The sequence below is a fragment of the Canis lupus genome, chromosome 14 (assembly GCF_003254725.2).
Source record: "Canis lupus dingo isolate Sandy chromosome 14, ASM325472v2, whole genome shotgun sequence".
NCBI lineage: Eukaryota > Metazoa > Chordata > Mammalia > Carnivora > Canidae > Canis > Canis lupus.
Window position 1 is genome coordinate 48870482 of NC_064256.1, and position 15283 is coordinate 48885764.

At 39.4% G+C, this 15283-nt stretch overlaps 1 long non-coding RNA gene across 1 annotated transcript in view; it reads right to left on the minus strand.

Moving 5' to 3' along the window:
* LOC112670736 (uncharacterized) overlaps positions 1 to 14041 on the minus strand; it is a 28088-nt gene extending 14047 nt beyond the window's left edge. Inside the window, exons 1-3 of the long non-coding RNA XR_007402107.1 lie at positions 13288 to 14041; positions 6247 to 6334; positions 4124 to 4266 (exon numbers count right to left, since the gene is read on the minus strand). This is a non-coding gene — a long non-coding RNA (uncharacterized LOC112670736). The remainder of the gene's footprint in view (positions 1 to 4123; positions 4267 to 6246; positions 6335 to 13287) is intronic.
* Positions 14042 to 15283: the final 1242 nt, after the last annotated feature.

Below are 15283 nucleotides of genomic sequence, written 5' to 3' on the forward strand. Positions count from 1 at the left end.
TGTCCTCAGCACCCACAGGCCTTGAACTCAAACAGACTTGGTTTGAATCTCATCTTTGCTGTTGTCTCTGTGACCACAGACAATCATTTGTCCCTGTTGGGCCTCAGTTTTCTGACCTGTAGACGTGAGAAAATAACACAGAACTTTCAGGATCGCTGTGTGGATTCGAGGTAGTTGAAAGCACCTAGCACAGGGCCTAGACGGTCATCACACTTCTCAGCATAGAAAATAAGGTACTGAGTACATACTATAAATTGCAGCCAAAACAAAAAACAGAACCAAACCAAACCAAAACAAAAAGCAAATGAGTTGTGGTGGTAGTAGGGCCAGTAGTAGGTCTTCTTTTTCTTCCTCTCTTCCCTCTCTTCCTCTTCTTTCTTCTTCCTTCACCTCCTTACCGTGTGACAGATGACATCAATGCTGCAGATGTTCTGGTCAGCACCTCTGCGCTCTGAAGCTGAGCCACTGTCATTGCCACAAATGTCCTCTCCTCTCTGGGTGCCTATTCCTGCCACCATCTCTTCCATCTTCCCGTCACCCTACAGATAGGGCTGTACCCACCAGAACTAGCAGTGTTTTTCATTTCAGGACAGCCCAGGCTGAAATGCTGCTAAGTATTTTAAGGGATAAGGCTTTTAGAGTACCGTCTGGGAGCAGGGCACCTCTTCTGCAGCCCGAGTTACTCATCTGCAAGGTGCAGTTTTGAGTAAAACTGCTTTATCTGGAGGAGACCCAGGCCTGGAGACCCAGGCTTCTTTGCAGTGGGACCTCTGGCTATAGTTCTCTCCTCTTCCTCTTTTCCCCCTGGAGTAGGGACATTTTTTTTTTCTTCCTGCCCTGGGATTGCAATTTCCTGTTTTCCTTTAATTTTATCACCCATGAATCATTCCCATTGACATGAGACAATGCTTCAGTATTTACTTGATTCAGCCACTGCCCTCACTTAACATTTTCCTCCGGCTTGTGCTCCATTTCTCTGTCCCCTCCCCAGAAACAATTCAGTGTCATTATTGGCCCTCACTGTTTTGTCTTCCTCATGGCTGGTCTTTCCATCACTGACTGCTCAGGCTCGGTCCCTTCTTCTCCACTGGTAATTTCTTCCTCAAGCTCATTAGTAACCTCCCTGTTGCCAAATTCAACGGTCAGTTCCAGACAGAGCTGGAGTCCGGGTGAGGCAGTTGTGGTATCTAAGGTCCAAACTTTTAGGACACACACCTCGTCAGGGCAGCTGGGCACCACAGTTGTCTCACCCAGCCGGACCAGTCCCTTCTCTGTCTTCATCTGACTTGGCAGAAGTTGACGGAGTTGAACCTTCATCCTTTAAACATTTTCTTCTCTTGGCTTCCATGGTTTTTCTTCCCAGGCTCCTTTGCTGGCTCCTTCTTTGCTCTCTGACCTACACATGGTGGTGCATGCCCCAGGACCCAGTCCTAGATGACCTTCCATCTCATTTCTCTCATCTAGTCTTATGTCTTTATATGCCAGTGAGTCCAAGATTTTATCCATAATTCCAAGCTACCAAGCTCAAGAGTCATAAGTCTAGCTTTTGTTTGTCCTCTCCTGCAGTGGACTGAATGTTTGTGTTGCCCTCAAATTCAAATGTTGAAATTCTAACCTGCAATGTGTTGGGATTAGGAAGTGAGGCCTTTGGGAGGGGATCAGCTCGTGGATGGTATTAATATCCTTGTGAAGGGGACCTCAGAGAGCTCTCTCAACTGCTTTTCGCTGTGTGAGGATTCAAGAAATGGGCAGTTCTGACTCAGAAAATGGTTCTCACCACAACCTGACCATGATAATGCTCTGATCTTGGACTTTGAGTCTTCATAACTGTGAGAAATAAATTATCTGTTATTTGTAAGCCAGCTAGTCTGTGACACTTCATTATAGTAGTAATGACACTTCATTATAGTAGTCTGGAAAGACTAAGGATGCCTCTCCTTCTGTATCTAGAGGCATCTCAACGTAGTCTATCCCAAGAAGAATCCTGACCTTCTCCCCTCAGTCTAGTTCTTCTACTTCTCGTGTCAGTAAATGGCACGTCAGTCTGTAGCTGACATCCCGTGCATCATCAGCCGGTCTCCCAGTGCCCCATTCAAACTACACTCCAACTCGCTTTATGGAGCCCCTCTGCTACTGCAGCAAGCCCTAATTCAAGCCAACATCATGTCTCTCCTGGACATGAGTCCCTTTACTGCTGTTTCTGCAACCGCTTTTGAACCCTATAATGTATACTACATTTCGTAGCCAGTGAGATCTTAAAACATAAATCACACCATGCATTATCTTACGTAAAGCCCTCTAATTGCTTTCCACTGCTGTTAGCATAAAATCTGAACACTTTATCATGCTGTTACACAGCTCTATATATCCTGGCACCACTAATCTCTGCCATCATCCACTACTTTCATTTGCTGTGCTTTAGCCACACTGAATACCTTCCTGTTCTTTAACCTTACCAAGTTTATGTACAGGTCGGGATTTTTACAGGTGTCATTTCCTTTGCCTAGAATTCTCTTACCCTATATCCTTTCCTGACTGTCTTTTTTTCTTTATTTAGATTAAGCTCAAGTGTCCTGTCTTAAGAGAAACCTTTCCTGACCGCCCAATCTAAAGAGGTGCCTCCACTCCCTTACTCTTTTTTATTGCACGAGTAGTGTTTTAGTTACGCACTTATGTAGGTGTGTGTTTTTTGTTTGATGTCTATCCCCCTCAACTAGTTAGTTAGCTCTAGGAGAATAGAGACATCGTCTTGTTCATCCTTTTATCCTCAGTGTATAGAACACTGCTGAGCACATGACTCAATAAATATTTGTTCATTAAGTGAATGAACATATGTACATCCAGAGACTGCTTCTCCCTCTTCAGACCACTTCCAACTGCTGAATGTTTTGTTCCATGATTTATCTCTCTTGCCTCCGAGGAACATCCCATCTCCCTCCTCTGAAGAAGAGCTGTTGATGAGGAGTAGGTCTGGCCACTTACTCCTTCAGGATCTAAGTTAGGATTCCAGTTGGGTGCCTCCTGTCCATAGTCTGATTTCTTGCAAATAGTGATAGTCTGGTTTCTGAGACATGTTGGTGTCAAAGACAGAAGATTGAGCTGTGAAAATCAGTTGGGTTTGTCAGGAAAACATAGCTGAAGCATGAAGCAAAATTGGGCGTTGGGATTTTGGTGGGTGGGAATCTGTGCTGAAGAAACCCGTATTGTGGGGAGTCCCAGTGAGAGTGGACTGGATGAATTCCAGCGTTGGAGTATGGATTCCTGAGGCCATTCCCTACAGAAGCAGAACATGTATTTAATGTTGCAAATTTAGGTTTGTTTAAGGAATCGTAATGCAAAAAGCTTTATGTGGAGTTTCAGCCTCCCTTTGGGACTTGCCTCAGCTGGGTTTTTCATGCTCTCTCTGCATCTTCCTTGATGAGGAAGATCGCTTTACTTCTTTCTACAGTAATACCTATATATTATCTCTAAAGTATTCTTCAAATTTTCTGTCCTTGAACAACAGAGAAATGTGCTGTTTCATAATCAGATTTTCAGAGTGAACCTTGGACTCAGTTTCCAGGTACACTTAATCTTCCTGACCAAACATTGCTTGCTTGTGAGAGATCTTGTCCTGCCATCTGTAGGACATATTTGAGGCAATACACAGAGATGTCCCTTAAGAAAGCCCAGTACACATAAATCTGAGCTCAGTGAACCCTAACATATATATATATAAGAAGTGATTTTGTTACAAAGGAATAAATAGTGGATACTACTAATAATTCAAAATAATTAACTTAAAGGAATAAGATAACAAAACATATTTGTGCCCTAAAATAAAGAAACTGTAAACAAAAAGCTATCACCCCTCCTAAATAAGCATATTTATGAGCATCTCTCAACTCAACCAGAGACAGCGATGAATTCTGGTTGGATTCATTAGTTGACAAAACTATTGTTTGCTTAAGGCAGCAGTAGAGATGTAAGTTTCCCTCACTTCTTACATAGAGAAGTATCACCAGAATTAGTAATTCCAAAATGCTTCTTTCTCTGCACCAAGCTTTATCATTTGTGCTGCCAACAGCCGTGTGGGTGCTATTATGCCTGTTTTACAGATGGGGAAATGGACAGAATAACTAACCTTTTACAAATGTGGCTAAAGCTTCATAAAGTAAGTCTTGCTTTTTGAATAATGGTTGTACCTCTTATTTCAAATTGAAAGCCCAGCAGGTTTTTGACATCACCAATTTTCCCAGTGAGAAGGGAGCTAAAGCAATGATGTGTCTGTAGAAGTATGAACAAGAACTGTTACCTTAGAGTTTTGTAGAAATGGAAAGATGCAAGAACACTGACTTTTGTGGTTGTTCTTGATGTGTTGGGGAAGTCTATGGACAATTTTGGGTATGCAAGAGGTTGACTAAGAAGTGTGAATTTACTGTGTTGTTCTGCCCTCAGAAATATGTTTGTACTTCATTTTAGCCTCTCACTCTCTCACTTGCTCTCTCCTATTTTTTAGTGACTTTGTTTTCTGACTATGAGCTGTTTGGCTGAAATTCTCTAGGCATGGCTATATTAAATAATTAGATTAGTGACAACAACAATATCCAGGGGAAAAAGACTAAAATAGAATGTCATTAATTACTGTTAATGTTTTAATAGTGATTTGTGTTCATTCAGATGAAAATTCTTACACAGTTTGAAAATGACCTTTGAGGAAAAAGATAATTTCTATAACACAGAAGATATCTGTGGCCTCCCAAACTTCCTAAATATTTGATAGAAATTTAACCATCTATTTTTCCTGAAGTGATAACTTAAGAAAATGTCTCAATTGATACATCTAATCATACCTCATACAATTGAATTCTTTTAAAAAGTGTTGGAGAATTCTGGAAAATTTCTGGAACCATTAGCATTTAGTATACTTACAATTTTAGAGAAAAAATAAATATTGATCTTTTCCTTGGAATTCACCTGTCACAATTATTTAAAAGCAATGAATCCATATATTCTGAGGAGAGAGAAATAGCAGGTATTGGGAAAAGAGAGAGTTATGTTGTAAGATTATGTTTCTTTGATTTGAGGATTAATTAGAGAAAATGTTGGAAGGAATATGCTATTATTAATTTATGGAATATTTGGTAAACAAGTATTTGAAGCATGGGAAGAAAACAAGAAAACTTCAGGTGTATGGGTATTGAGTCTGTTAAAGTGAGTTCCTCAATGGAAAAAATGCAAAGTGATATAGATGACCAGGGGCCATGGAAACTCTTGGGTGAGTGTCAGAGATAATTGGGAGGAAGAATGCCCAGTAAGAGAGTTGACCAGTGATGGTGATGATGTAAGGGTAAACTCAGCCTCTAAGCATGCTTTTAATCCAGCTAATAGACTAAAAATGCAGAACATGAATTCAGGAGCTTTTAATCCAGCTAATAGACTAAAAATGCAGAACATGAATTCAGGAGCATAGCTCCTCTGAATCAATTTCTTGGTAGCTGAAATTTGGGTGAATCACACTGACCTTCCATAAATGCTTTGAGATGTATCTATGCTTAAATATAAAATGACATTAAGTCAAGTATCACCTAAAAGCTAACCAATCCTAATAAAACATAAGTGTATTTGGTGTCTTAATCTGTTTTCAGTTTTTTTTTCACTAAACCAAGGCTTCAATTCCACTCAGAAGAAGAATAAGATGACTAACTTATTTTTAAATCCAATGATTAGAAGTGATATTTCCTTTTTATAATTCAGCAGCAACACTCCTAGTTGCTTTCTGGGCAGGTTATGATATTTTCTTCTTATTCGAATTTTTCAAAATCAAGGTATTGATTTCATCTTGTAACACTAATATATTGTTGAAATGAAAAAGGGATTAATCTCATGAAACAGCCTAAGAACTGTGACTCAGAAGCCAATCTGATCTAGAGTTTGGGGAGAGCACTATAGTGAGAAGAGATCCTTTATAAAAGTTGCAAGAAGGAAAGAGGGAAGCTCTACTACCAGCTAACTTACTCTCTAAGAATAAGCAAATATAAATAAATAAGTAATCAGTGTGCTGAATTATATAATACATAATTAAATTATAAATATATATGTATTATATATATAATACATGTGTAAACATATCCATAACATTCAAATAAATAGCCCATTTTATGTTCAGAATTTTGATAGAGGCCTTGGGGGGGTATAAATAAATAAGTAAACCATATTTCAGGGTTCTTGTCCTCATCAGAGCCGTACAAACTGATTTCTCATTACCTCTGCAACTCTCTCCTCTGCTTCAGTTCTGTGACTTTGATTCCCAATTCTCTTCTGTAGGTAACAAAATTAAGGTTTCTCTAGATCTCTGAGAATTAAAAAAATACAATCAATATGTAATTATAAGAAATAATATGCTTCCCAGATTCAAATCTAAAAGAATAAACCAAGCTTAAATGTAATATAATCAATGGTATTAACATCTCTAAAGGAAGAATTTACCAACAGAAGCCAGCAAGAGCATGAAACCAAAGAAAAATGAGGAATAAGAGCATCATCTTGGAGAAAAATTGCTTTGAAATTGCCTGGGGTTCTGGTCCGTAAATCACGTATGCATATATAGACGAGACGGAAGCATCCAGCTCTCCATGCTCGCTATATTAGCCACGGAAATTGTACAATTAGTTATCCTTGTTCTGATTCTTTACACTAAACTCTTGACTCTAATCTGGCTTCCCATAAGCTTTGCCCCAATGTCAGTATGATATCTGACCCAATGGGCTGATATGTCTCTTATTGAAAAGACATTCTTTGGCATTCTGGCCCATACTTCAATATTTTGTGAAACTGGTTATTGAGACAGGTTTCTGAGAGATTGAGCAGCTGATAATTGATATTCTCTAATGTGTAAAATTGAAGGTCATGCTCTGATCTGTGGGACTCTCACTAAGTAAATGCCATCACAGGAAGCTCTGACTGGGATGCCAGGTGCCTGGGGTTTTTGCCAGTAGTACTTTTTTGCTTAGCTTACCTCACCTTTCAAATTACAATGCCTGACTTTGTGCTTCCCATTCCCTCTTCATGGTGCACTTTCTTCTATCCATCCCAATCTGACCATAGAGGTGGTGCAGGGTTTACACCTAATGGAGCAGTGGTTCTCAGCTGTGGCTGCTGATTAGAATTGCCTGGGGAGTTAAAAAATTTTTAATGCCAAGCCTGCACTCCAGACCAATTAAATCAGAACCTAAATAGAATGGAGCCAAAGTCATTTCAGTGTGCAGCCAAGGTTCAGAACTACTGCTTTAGAGAGACTGTGAATTTATAAAGCCCACCTGAGTTCGCCTTTCTCCCCAATTCCTTTTGTACCCCATCTATTTTCACACGTCTTTGCATTTTTTTTTTGTCTTCCTAGTTTGAAAATATATTCCTTGTGGTCATGGAATTGTTTCTTACATGAATTTTACATATAATTTGTTGAGTTACCTCTTATATACGTGTTTTGGATAAATACTGGACATAGAGTCTATCTTACTTACAATAAACCATTCTTTTCCTAGGTTGCTCAAGCATATTTCAAAGTTGGTAGGATACAATCCACATTCCTTCTAATTTGGTCATCCCAATCTGTCATTTTTGGCATGAGTTGTATGGGAGAATGTGTGAATGTGTGTATGTGTGTGTATAAATCGAATTCTGTTGAAATTCCAAAGCAACATATTAAATAATAGAGGGAAAATTTGATTTTGTTATCTTGTATTACTGACAGCCATTTTTCATGATCCTGTTTTTTTCCACTCAGTACAATTCAGAAACTTATATTTTTATTAAAATGTATTAATGTGCGTCATCAGCGTGTCATTTAAGCCCTAGGATGATATCCTAGGCAAGCGAGGCTAGTGATTTAACTATATGATAATATGCTTTTATATCCCACATATGAAAACCAAGATTATGACATTCTGAGTTCATGAATAGACCAAATAAGGCTGTAGCCTTTTAATAAAAATGTCTGTCTCTAGATTTCAGCAGAGCTCAGATAAGTTCACATGGTGACTTGGCCCACATCTTTTTTCGTTAATGTAAAAGGAAAAGTTTAACAAACTCTTTTGGAGCTGCTTCCCACTTTCATGTTTTGCTCTGAATACAACATCAAGGTTTTAGGGGTATGACTAAAGGGTGACTTTAAAAAAATGAAGATGTTGAGTGAGTAAATGCAGCTCAACCTGGTAGTTTTATTCCCCCCTTTGTTTTCCTTTTTTTTCCCCCTCTTTACTATGACTCATGGTGAATCATAGTTTGACAAACTACCGGATTAACTATTTAAGAATAGCATGGTATAAGCTGGAGGTATTTATCATTTTTCTAGGATGAGAACCCTAACAAAATATCTAATTAGGACTTTTTAAAATGAATTAGACTGGAAAATTATATCTATTTTTCCTTGTAGAGTTTTGTCGGGGAAGCTGGTTACTGATTCTTATTCTCCTATGTACTATGAGCTACTTAGTGCCCATAAAATAATGTCAGAGTCTGCTTTTAAGGAAAACATCCTTTCAAAATGGAGGGGTTAAAGAACTTTGAATTGCTCACATGTGACTGACAAATTGCTTTAACCTTTAGCTACTCTGTATTACTTCTGACTCACTAAAGAATCCAAGCCAAGACTGAAGAAAGGACTTCATTTTATTCCTGAAAGAAGCAACTGCATGTGAAATGCCTTTAAACTTAACAGTTAGGAATATTAGCATTAGATGTCAGGCAGTGCCTAGTACATCTAGATTTCCTTTATGATAAAGTGTGACATTTCATGCTAGAACTCGGAGTGTATGTTTCTTTAAAATCGAGTCCACCCAGGTGTCACTTTCCGGGCTCATTCCAGAAAGAGGCACCTTGAGGAACATTTTATTCTTTCCCATTTGTATCCCTCATGTAACAGCACTCTTGTTGATTAAAGGTAATTTGACAAATGGAATTTAAAAGAGGATTATTAAAACGGCTAGCAAAAAATGCAGCACCAGGAATTCTGGAAACCTACAGAAACGACTTCTTAAATGTATTCTTTAATAACTTATATTTGACATTTAGATTCTGAGCAGTTCCTGACTGAGAAGAGAATTGGAACAGAGACAATATGTTGCCTGAGATCCTACTTAGCTATCTGCATCTAGATAGCCATGTTATAATTAGAGTAAATTCTGGGGGTTGCATGGCAATGAGAAACTCTGAGCAGTAGACACACTTTATGCTAATAGGGATTGCATTGTAATCCTGTGTGAGCGTTGAGATCAGTTCTGATTTAAAGCTACAAGTTGTTATTTATTATTGGTCAGGATTATATTGGTGGCAAGAAGCAGAGACACTTCTCAAGTGTGCTGAACACAAGTAGACTCTCTCCTAAGAACAGGAGTCAGGAGGTCTGGATTTCACTAGGGTGGTGGTTTTAGATTCAAGACTGCTCATGAACCTTAATGGCAGGAGCTCATGCATCTTTCCTTTGTGTGTAACCATTCCCGGGACTGAGCTGCACACCAAATGTCTGCTGCTTTCTGGCTCCTGGTCCAGCTGTGCGTCAGCAGGATCAATGGCGTACTGTCCAATTAAGCAGGGGCAATGGGTAGGAAATGATTTTGTGATTATGTGGCTGAGGTACGATTCCAAAACACATTACTATCAAACATGTTACTGGGAACAAAGGAGGAATGAGTCCGGAGAAGAAGTACTGTGGGGGAGACGGTGTCACGTTCAAGTTTGTCTGTATTGAACAGGAGATGACTATAGATATCCAAGGGGGCATATGTAAAAAGGCATTTGGTTGATTGAATCTGAAGCTCAGGGCAGAGGGCAGGGCTGTAGAACTAGCTTTTGTTGTTCTTAGCGCATAAGTAAGAGTTCAGATCATTAGCTCAAATGCAGCTACCTGAAAAGGGCATATGGTGAGAAAGGCAGGGTGCAGAAAAAGTGAGAAGAGAATAAAACCCTGTTGAACATCAACTTTTAAGGAACAGGCAGAGGAGAGGCAAAAATACACACGTAAGAGATAGTAATAGAATAGTCAGAGAGGGGGTAAAACCTAGGAGAGAATAATACCATGGAAACCAAGGATATACAATTTTAGAAAGGATTGGGTCTCTATCATTCTCAAATGGGACAGAAGGGACCAGTAGTATAAGAATAGACAATTGACAGTTTTGACACTATGAGGATTGTTGGTTGCCATTTCTAGAGCAGTTTTTGCAGAGTGGAGGCAAGTGTGGGGTGGGTAGGAGGTGAAAACCAGCTTTTCGTGGTTGGGAGAAAATGGGAATGGGAAGCGAGGATGTGGAGATAGTTAGAATAGAATATTTTTCAGAAACAGCTGAACAGAAAGTAAGCACAGAACTAGAGGTAGGGACCAAGCAATGATACATTTTTAGGATTGAATAAATCTGGGTACATTTATTAGCAGGGGTAGGAGACTGGAGGGTACAAGAAGATCAAAGGTTTGAAAAAAAGTTATGGTACTAATGAAGCTAAGAGACAAGTAATTTGGAGCAAGATTCCACATTCTTCTCCTTCTTCTTTTTTTTTTTTTTCAATGTAGGCAGTTTGTTTTGGCAGGTGTTGAGAGTGCAAAACAGAAACTCATCCAGAGAGATGGGAAAGGAGATGGGGCATGGCTCTCCATCTCCAAGCGAGGATCCTACAAGTGGGCCAGCAGAGTGGGAGCACTTGGCTACAGCCATTTTGGGCCCCTTCAGAAAGCAAGCTCCCAAACAAGAACAAGCTCCCCAACATAGGGGAAGGGAACAACTCTCAGAAGTGTCAGAAGGGGCATGGGCCATGCCTTATCCCACACCACTTTGCACCTGTCCAGTACACACCTTGACAGCTCAGAATCGGAGGGTGTTAGGGGACTGTGAGTTAGGTACAAGTAAGGGATTATAAAGAATATATATGTAAAGTGTATTGTCTAATTATTTGTTTATTTATTTATTTTCAAATTAACTTTTAAATTGGTTTAATGTTTATTTGTTTATTTATTTTCAAATTAACTTTTAAATTGGTTTAATAGGTCATTGCTATCTGCCCCAACTCTATGTCTCTGATCTTCTATTATTGTAATGGCATTTCCTTTCTTTTACCTTTTTTCTTACCTATGTTTTTTTTTTTTTTTTTTCCCAAGCAACAATGCTGTTGGTATAATGATGACAGGAACACTTGAAATCCCCAAACAGTTTATTATAAACTATTTTTAAACTTCTTTTAACCATTTGGATCTGCCTAATATTTTAGTGAAATTCATAATACAGTGTCATTGACTGGCTTATGTTTTATCTCTCCTTTCTTGCTTACTTCCAGGAAAAAAAAATTCTAATGAGAAAAAAATTTCTGACATTTCCTTCAGCAAAAAAGATTTAACAAAACACTCTCCACCTCCCCCAACTCCTACCAAGTGCTTGAAGTGCCCTACACAGCAGGAAAATTAAAGTTTTTATGGTCAGGGGCTTTCTGCAACTTAAAAAAGTTAACCACTTCCTTCTGATGTTGGAGATTCCAGACTGGCCCTTCCCAGTGGAGTTCAATCACACCATGTCAGCAAAGTGTGAGAGCTGAGACAGGACTCGGAAAGACATAGCATGGGACATTTATACAGAATGAGTTAAGGAAATAGTAACCATGTGCCATCTGGCCACAAAATAATTTACAGTCTCAACACAAATTCCTGATATTACACCTTGGATTCCTTGAGACGTGAAGTCAGATATAACAGTTAATTATTTTTTGAAGTGTTTGTCATTAGCAGCCTCACTCAGCTATGCATGTTGTGATCAAAGCTCTAAGGATATCTGTAGACTTGTAACAGCCAACATCTCTCTTTTTCTGTTCAAGAAGAGAAAAAGAACTCCGTAGCTCAACCCAACATCCTGAATGTTTCACATCTACTTCACTTGGTGCTTCTGAATTGAAAAATTGATGACAAATAATATATGCATTGTTTTCACTGGGAAGCAGTTACTGAGCTCCTCTTTTTTATACACAGAGTACTCAGAATTAAAATTTTAAACTGGGGAAAGATAAAAACCTCAAGTAGTATTTGAGCAGAGCAAAACTGCTGAGAGCAGGAGATGCAAATAATAAAGCCTTGAAAGCATTCTGCAATGCTGTGAAGAGAAGGAGGGATTAAAAATAGGTTCTCCTATCAGACAAACAGATTGGAATTGGGCAGTGAGGCTTGACATTAGGTTCAGACACTTGCTAGCTAGTGACAATGGACAAATGGTAGAGGTCTAGGAGCCCCAGTCTACCCATCTGCAAATGGGTGGCTGTGAGTTTTAAATGAAATGTGAAATGATAAGCATGGTGCTTGGCCCTTGAGAGATGTTTAATCAGTCATTATAATTAAAAAGAGATCCTTAAGGGATATACATGAAATTGAAAGTGGGTCTGATGAATAGACTGAAAATTGTGTATGTTAAAGACAAGCTGAGAACTGCGGATGGACTGAAGGGAATGTGGATGTGCTCTGAGTGGGGGAAGCTGATCACTGGCAGCATTAGGGAGGAATAAGTATGCTCACCTCTCTTTAACAAGTGATGCACTTTTTCAGGTTAGCTCAGGGAGTGAGAACAATGGCTACGTGGAAAGTTTAAGAAAATGCACGTGTTCCTCCACTGCCTAATTTCTCCCCCATCCCATCTTAAAAATATCATGGAATTAGGTAGGACTGGGTAGGGTCCTGAAATCTGTACATTCAACATGATCCTCAGTGGGTGTGATTCCTTAGTTCACATACCACTGGGTTAGGCAGTGAGGTCTAGAAGTACAAAGCTAGTTTAGAGAATCTCTATGTGGTGATGATTTAAAAATATCTGGGGAGAGTGGTCTTGATGCTCTCTGAAAATCTGAAATAAAGACTATGGACCCCTTTTAAAAAATGGAGTCTGTACCTACTCATGAAAATTTGAATACATTTCAAAGTGTTCATTTACCTTTGAAGCTCAGCCACACCAGGCTAAAGAAAATCCACTGTAAGTCATTATTTATGGAAACAGAGCTCTTTGTGGCACAGATAACAACGAGTCAAATAAAAGGATTCTTTCCACTGGTTCCTAGTGGGCTGTGACAGCGAGAGCTAGCTCTTCATCAAAAACTTGTGTCCTTGCTATTATAGTGTAAAACCGTTGCTGGGAAACAACTTCATTTGTCCCAGACTCCTTCACATCTAGGTGTGGCCATGCCAATGGCCTTGCCAACAAAATATGAGCAGAACGGACATGTGTCACTTGCAGGAAGAGAGGGTCAAGAATGAGACACACCTTCTCCATCCACTCCTTTTCTTACCTGCTGTCTGGATGACCACCTCTGGGGTAACCTTGGAAATCACATGTTGAACGTAGGAGAGCAGTAAATTGGATGGAGGTTGGGTCTTCAAACACTGCTCCCAGGAATTCGGGCAGCTGATTCAAGAACACCCATTTTGTTTTTGCATGCAGGAGAGATAAATTGATGAGTTAAGCTGCTGAGATTTCAGCAGGTTTTTGGTTTGTAGAGCAGCCAGTGTTAACCTAACTGACCACTGTAAGACTTTGGAGCTACTGAGGAGGGTTGAGCCCTAGACCACTACTTGAGAAATGACTGGCAAGCATATAGTCTTCTGGCATAGGTCAGTAGGTTCAATTTCCCCTCTTGTGGGCAGTGAATTTCATAGACGGTTCACTGTGAAGTAAGCAATGAGTGAAGCCAGTGGTGGAGCTAGGTCAGTTACTTAATTCCTCTGACTCCTCTCCTCTAGGATAAGATGTGTTTTCAACTCACTGTGTTTCATTCCGGCAGGATGGTTTGGGACACTTAATACTAGCCTCAGGCCTAATGGCAAAGGAGGGAAAGATCTCTTTTTGCTTCTATTTTCAGCACACAGTCTATGCTTTAGCTTTCCCATTTAGAAAACAGGGCCGATTCTCTCTCTTCTTGTTTCCTAGGTATATATGTTTTAGGAGTCGAAAGAAAGATTTAATGTTGCTGTGGCAGAGACTTCTAGATAGTCCCCAAATCCCTGTTCTTCTTTTCTTCATGAACAAACAACTAGGCTCATTTCCCAGCCTGTCCTGCAGTTCGATATAGCTATATGACTGGGTTCTTTAGCTCATAGAATGAGTAGAAGTGATACATGCCACATTTTTTCCCAGCCTTGAAAAATCTTCCAAGTGTGATTTTTCGTGCTGTTTTTCCCTTTTTGACTGGCTGGGAGGGAAATGGGCATGAGAGCCTTGGAAGCTATGTATTGAAGATGGCAAAGCCTCTTGTCACTTTAGGTCCCTGAATGACTGTGAGGAGGGCAACTCCACTGATCTGATCACTTGCCCAGCAAGAAATAAAGTCCTGCTGAGTTTGAAGCAATATACGTTGTGGCAGTTGGTATTTCTCTAACCAATATAAAGAATAACTAAACTTTGGACCATGCATTCCTCCTCAAGATCCTTCAAAAGGTTATAAATAAGTAAATATAAATATAAGTAATGGATATGTATTTTATATAGTAAGATATTTACACAGTTACAGTACACACACAATTATGCACAAACACACATGAAAGGAAAACATTGGTGTTATTTTAATTGGAATGACTGGAATATAATAGTAAGAACAATTGGTAGATACTCTAGAGACCTGGTTTGAGGGGCAAGATAATTGCCATTGGCGAAACCCCTTATCTTAGATGAGACCCCATTTTTTTTAGATTATTTATTTATTTATTCATGAGAGACACAGAGAGAGGGGCAGAGACACAGGCAGAGGGAGAAGCAGGCTCCACACAGGGAGCCCGACATGAGACTCGATCCTGGATCTCCAGGATCATGGCCTCTGCTGAAGGTGGCACTAAACTGCTGAACCACCCAAGCTGCTCAAGACCCCATTTTTAATGGGAATAAGGAATGGCTTTGAAACAGAAGTGGCTTTTATATTTTTCTCTTTTTTGGCAGTGACTTGTTTGTTCAATTTAAAACTCAGAGGAGATTAATGTTAGAATTGTTTCTTTTGAAAGGAGGGTGGAGGGCTGACTCCCAGCAGATTAGATTAAGGAAGGCTCCGTAGAAGCTTCCTAGAGGACCACCCCCAGCATATTCTGGAATATCTTCAGTTACATGAGCCCTAAAGTTGCTTTTGGATATAACCTATTCTCATCCTCCTAGAAAAACACAAGTTTTTCCATTTTTTGTTTCCAGCTGTGTTTAGTTGACAAATAACACTGTGTTCTGCTTCCACTTTCCTTTTTGATTAATAGTAACCTAACTAGGGCTGAACTGATGGGATTCCACTGATATTTTATCTTCTTTTC